We start from the raw sequence: 6342 nt of genomic DNA on the forward strand, positions 1-6342 counted from the left end.
TGTCTTCTAGAGGTTCTTGTTTTCTCTTACCCTCGGACTTTGCGGCTAACGGAGCACTCTAGTTTCTGTCTTGGAGAAGGACCATAGATGGTGATGAATCTACTCATGGTTGATATGGGAAGAAACAAGTAGAAACAGGATGATTGCAGAAACAAGCAAAAACCGGTAGGTGATAGGTGATTGCAGATACAGGCAGGTGATTGCAAAAATAGGTGATTGCAGAAACAGGCTGCTGATATGTCGAAACGGGATGACAGTAAAAACAGTGCGTTGAACCAACTGAAGGGGAATTCTAGTGAAACCGTCATGAATGCACCTCTATTTTATGAATGATCACATAAGTTTAAAAATTGATGCACTAAATCTTGCCATCATAAAAATAATGCTAAACAAAAGAAGGCTACGGACTAGATCTCTCTCTCTCTCTCTCTCTAGTTCTCCATCTCTAACTCTAGAAAAGGCCTGCCCATAAAGGTGCATTATTCCCAACAAAGGGAGGGGAGAGAAAAGAGAGTGGGAAATCTTCACATAATGAAATTATAGAGGGACTAATATTGATTTGAATACCTTATATAAATTAGAGACTTGAAAAACACTCAAAAAATAACAATCTAAACTTGATGTGGTACGCCTGCTTAGAACATTCTCATTGCAAGGCCCTCTCTCAAGAACAGAGAGAAGATGAACAAATCGAAAAAAACGGCAAAGCCTCAGAGGTACATATCTCTTCTCCACTGGCTATGCCATGCTCAAAAAAATACCTCAAAAGCAGGCTGCGCCGGCGTGCCCTTCTTTTGGGGTGTTTTTTGACATTTTGTTTTCCTTTTGGGTTGCGCATCTGCAAGTATTTCTTGAGCGGTTTCAGTTTTCAGTGTTTGGGTCGATTCAAGCTAGAGACAACGTTTGGTTCAGATTTTCAAATTTGGCATGATGCTATACTGAGAGAGAGAGAGAGAGAGAGAGAGAGAGAGAGAGAGAGAGAGAGAGAGAGAGAGAGAGAGAGAGAGAGAGAGAGAGAGAGAGAGAGAGAGAGAGAGAGAGAGAGAGAGAGAGAGAGAGAGAGAGAGAGAGAGAGAGAGAGATGCACGGTTAGTAACCCCGGGCTGCCCTTATCTGACCAAGAAAGGAAGGTTCGGCCTTGTGATCGTGCTACAGAACGGGCTCCGTGTTGCAGCCATTTTTCTGTTTCCTCATAGAAATGGTTGTGTCAAAGAGGGCTCTACATTTATAACTAAGGTTAAATTTCCAATTCGCAAGTAGTGATTGGAAAATGCAACAATTGTCGATTTTGGCTCTCAGAATAATCCTTTCCAGAACAATTCTTGGGCTTGTCAGATAATGCATATTGGACATGTAAAGTGGGTGTGAGTCTCATTATTAAAAAATGAAGTGTTTTCAAGAGAGGCACTCATTGTAGCAATGAAACGTGACCTCTTATCTCTGCACGACTTTTATGTTCTGAGCATGGTTATTGTAGGAAATACATTGGATCGTGTGGAGAATGAACTTAGTTGAGCATGGCACAATCGAATTTTGAATAGTTTAAGTTTGGCTCAATGCCGAGCGTCAATGGGAGTAGTCTTTTCTGTTGGCATATTTCTTGCATGCTCTCATATCTTTGGGAGAAGATTACTGCTGTTGCTTGGTACATGGATGACCAGATTTGTCTAGCTTATTTTGGCTCAATGAGGGGGTTGTTGTGTGTTTGTGATTGTGACTTTGAGGAATGATGTTGTGCAAGGCCAGAAGACATGAATTTAGTTGAGTTTGTGGTTCAGGCTTAGTTTGTGTTGGAACGAGGGGCTATGGGGGATGCAGCCTGAGGGAAGCCATGGCGTGGAGGAAGCACAGCAGAAGGCGAGAGAGAGGGCAGGAGTCAACACAGTAGAAAAAGAACAACGCTATTCTAATTTTATTAAAGGGAAGCCTTTACATAGTCATTGGAAGGTGATGCCTACCACACCTTTTCCACATGCAAACTCAACTAATCTGCTGGTCTATAGCTGCATGCCTTGAGTCTTGTTCTCACGGGCTGACCGAAAGCGGGCTTGAACCCAACAATCCCCCCCTCAAGCCCGAACTAGACAAGCAACTCATGATACCTCGAGTTTTTGGTGTACTCGTCAACCGTGAGTTTTAGGTTTTCTCACAACCAAAGGATTTCTGGTGTATCCATAACCCTGGTGCTAGATCAGTAACCCCCCCTTGAACAGATAGGGTGTAGGTCAAAAAAAGTTAGCTACCAAAAATGGAGTTTTTGGTTCACTACCAAACCTTGGGTTTAAGGTGTACCCAGTAACCTCATGAGAAGTGAAAAAACGGGCTGAGAACTAAGAAAAATGGGAGGTCTTACCACTCATGTGTGGCAGTGTCTAGAGCCCGTACAATTTTGACATGATGACAACTGACAAGCATGACAATCACTGGCAACAAATAGTGTAAAAGAGACTATGACTGAAAATATGTCATTGTGTAGACAACATAACAATAACAAATCTAGGACACTAAACAAGGATGAATCCGTATACCACGTTCTTGATTCAAGTCTTCGTGCATGACAACTGGTACTTCATGGCTCCAAAATATCCTCTTCTTCATGTCTCTCGAGGACAACTCATATGTAAACCATTGAATTGCTAGAAGAACCTTCAGCACATATATGGTATGTTGTTTGTGCCAATTTTTGAATTTCTGCCGAACATTTCGAATCCCCCAATACTCCTTTGCATCCATGCTATAACAAAGTTTTGAGATGCCATAGGGAACTGGCACCACTTGTGAGGTGGTACACATATGCATCTTGAGATGCTGTGAAAATTGCCCAAAAAATGTTCCTTTACTGCTTGCCTTTTGAGATGCAAGGATCTCACCGCCTTGTAGAACCGCTGCAAGAAGCACAGCGTTTTGAGATGCTTGCGAAACTGTGGAGTATTGCTGCCTTCTACAGTGGCGTTTTGAGATGCTATTTTCGCTGACAAGTTGAGCTTGCGACCTGGCCTAGCCCCCCAGATGCAGCGTTTTGATATGCTGTTGGAGGCACCGCCTAGGGTTGTCTCTGACACTGCGTACTGCTCCAACAATGGCGTGCTAAGTTGTCACTACAAGTGCCGAGTTCTCTTGCATTTTGAGATGCCCGCAGAAGCGCCTACCTGTGATGAGGTCCACCTTGCCTAGGGCAGCCACTGCAGCACTGAGCGTCTTGATATGCTACGCCTTTCCTTGCCCGCCTGAGAGCCTGATGCTCTGATACCAGTTGTTGGAACGAGGGGCTATGGGGGATGCAGCCTGAGGGAAGCCATGGCGTGGAGGAAGCACAGCAGAAGGCGAGAGAGAGGGCAGGAGTCAACACAGTAGAAAAAGAACAACGCTATTCTAATCTTATTAAAGGGAAGCCTTTACATAGTCATTGGAAGGTGATGCCTACCACACCTTTTCCACATGCAAACTCAACTAATCTGCTGGTCTATAGCTGCATGCCTTGAGTCTTGTTCTCACGGGCTGACCAAAAGCGGGCTTGAACCCAACAGTTTGAAGATCCTTTGTTTGTAGATCGTTTGCAGATCGTTTGCTTGTAGATGATCTATTGGGGGATTTATTGTAGGTTGATCACTTATTTGCTCAGGAATGGTGAGACTTGGCTCGTTGTGCTTTTCTTTAAGAGTGAATGTGGGCTACGGACGAGGGGGGAGCCTAGGTAAGCAGTACATGCAAGGAAAGGGTTAGGCAAAAGCCGTGGCAAAGGACAACTTCCATAGTGACAATGAGTACCATGAATGAGAAGACCTTTTTGTTATAAAACTGCTTTCCTACTTATACAATACCTAAGCAGGGACTTGGTGTATGGGTGAGAAGATTTTGAAAATGGAAAATCAGGGCAGGTCATATCAAACTGGACAAAATATAATTGTTTTTTATTGTCCAGGACGTCTGTTGTGACGATGTTTTTCTGGATTGGGAGGGTTTTAGGTGGGAAGTTGGTGTGATCAAGAATGGGGGGCAAATTTTAGATTTTGGATTGTCTGTTCGAACTTTGCACCTCCTGATCAATCAGATCCTGTTTTGAGTGATCATCGTTTGTCTCTCTATTGATAGAGATATATTGTAGGCATTTAAAGGGCGACCTGATGCTGGATGAAGGTAAACAATTGTTGAAAACCCAGATTAGGATGGCCAAGTAGCTTTGCGTTGTCCATAACTAGAAAAATTGTTGAGTAATTCCTGAGATTGTTGTTGTTTCTGCTTTTATTAGGCAAAGTGAGGATGTAGGTGTAACAGTAGTGTTGTACAAATCAGGTAAGAGGAAGGCCCTTGAAGACCTGAGCTATTTCATTGTGGGCAATGTGGGCGACCAGTGGAGTGATCTTTCGGGATACTCGGTGGGGAGAAAATACGCACTTATTTCCTTGTACTCTCTTTAGCACATACGCACAGATTGTTAATACAAACATTAGAATCTGTAAGGGTGGGTCTACTGCAGGACAACCTAATTGAAATGGTAGCTCCATTCAAGTGTTGCCTCATGTGAATGTTTTGGCCTGTATAATGTCTTGGCTCACGAGTGTATTAGCCTACAAAATGCAAAAAAAACACCTCAAAAGCAGGGCGCGCCGGCGCGGCCTGCTTTTGGGGTGTTTTTTTGCATTTTGTTTTTTTATACAGGCTGTTTTTTTGACCGAGGTGAGAGGTTGTTCAGGTGTCCCATTATTTACACTTGCATTTGCTTAGTGAATTTCCTCTGCTAATACGCTTCAAAGAACCACTCAGATTGGCAGGCACTTGCTAGGAAAGATTGCTGCTCTCCATACTCTTTGAAGAAGAGACTTGACCCACGATTGCATTCTCGACAATCGGCCTTGAATTCCTCCTCCCAAGGCCTTGAATTCTAGAGGACTGCCCCCAAAACTCCTAGCATTGGAGGGACCCTTTATAGAATCATCCTCCAATGTAAAGCTGGTTATTGACTCAGAATCGCTCCCTTGTTCGACCTCGTTTTGACTCTCCCTCTCTTCCATGATCTCCTCTATTTGACTTGCAATCTTCATCAAGGTCATGTACATTGCAGTGTTCAAAATAGGGTATTGCTGCCAATAAATGCAAAGAATATGCTTTTCACTGCATAATTCATTTCCACATATGGGGTCACTTTGATTACAGAGAAGGACAACAACCGTCCTTTCCCAGCCTTCGCAGTCGGGGGGAGGGGGGCAGTGCATCTCCATCGTCTTTTGACTGTACCTTCTGCGCCAGAATGATCCCTGTAGGTGAACGTATGTGCACCACATCACCATTCCTTGCAGTGCCTGCTCCCCCATGGCTTCCGGCTTTCGTTGGTCGCCAAGGGGTCACGGGCATTACAGGGACTGTTCCATACACCTTCAAATGTTTCATGATGGAAACCAATCTATGTATGCCCTTATTTGTTTCCTCCATATGGTGTTTAAGAACAGGTAGAGTATGAGTTTTGGTGATACCCATTGCAAGAGCTCCACCTCACGTGCTTTGAATAGCTTATATCTTTGTGAATAATTAGAGTATATGAGTTTTAGTGATGCCCATTGCCTGAGATCCACCTCACGTGCTTTGAATAGCTTTTATCTTTGGCATTTACTAAACATTTACTCCAGTCATAATGCAAATAAGATGCTTTTCGCTGCATTTATCCGTGAATGGATATTCAAGTTAGCGGTTTCCGTATCAGATTTTAGCTGACTGGCCTCAAGATTTTAGCTGACTGCAAGATTTTAGTGGCTTCTCGTCCATGTTTTTATTGATGGCTCAGAGTAGGATATTCTGTGTCAGATTTTAGTTGACTGGCCTCAAGATTTTATCTGCCTTAAATGTAAGCTAGCTTCCGGTTGCTTGCTCATGATATCTTGAATCATTTCACATAGCAGAGTTACTTTCATCTACCTTTGCTTAATTATGCACGGGGCCTAATTCTGCAGAATCTAATGGACAATGAAATGATTTCCAGCTACTGCTGGTGTATGGCATGTTGACTAGCATCCTAAAGTTTTAGCATCTCAGCGGCATTCAATTGAAAGCCAAGTGTTGCTTGCAGCTGTTCATTTCTATAATAATAAAAGTATAATAAAAGCTATAATATATTAGATTATATTGGTGATCATGTCATATAATTTCTCTCTGTTTGAAATGCAATAGCTTGTTAACAGATTAGTAGAAACTGCATGTATAAATGCCAGTATAAATGGCCTGCAAATTGCAAAAAAAAAACCCCAAAAGCAGGGGGTGTCAGCACGGCCTACTTTTAGGGTGTTTTTTTCAATTTGTTTTTTTTCAATTTGAGATGTTTTTTTAACAAAGACTTTTTTACTTGTGTCT

At 42.7% G+C, this 6342-nt stretch overlaps 1 non-coding gene across 1 annotated transcript; it reads left to right on the top strand.

The window, feature by feature from the left end:
* Positions 1–1081: 1081 nt before the first annotated feature.
* Positions 1082–1227, top strand: LOC147420691 (small nucleolar RNA snoR134). The gene has a single exon (XR_015187076.1). It is a non-coding gene; the product is annotated as a small nucleolar RNA snoR134 (small nucleolar RNA).
* Positions 1228–6342: the final 5115 nt, after the last annotated feature.

The sequence above is a fragment of the Adiantum capillus-veneris genome, chromosome 28, assembly GCF_014529385.1.
Source record: "Adiantum capillus-veneris isolate H3 chromosome 28, ASM1452938v2, whole genome shotgun sequence".
Taxonomy (NCBI): Eukaryota; Viridiplantae; Streptophyta; class Polypodiopsida; order Polypodiales; family Pteridaceae; genus Adiantum; species Adiantum capillus-veneris.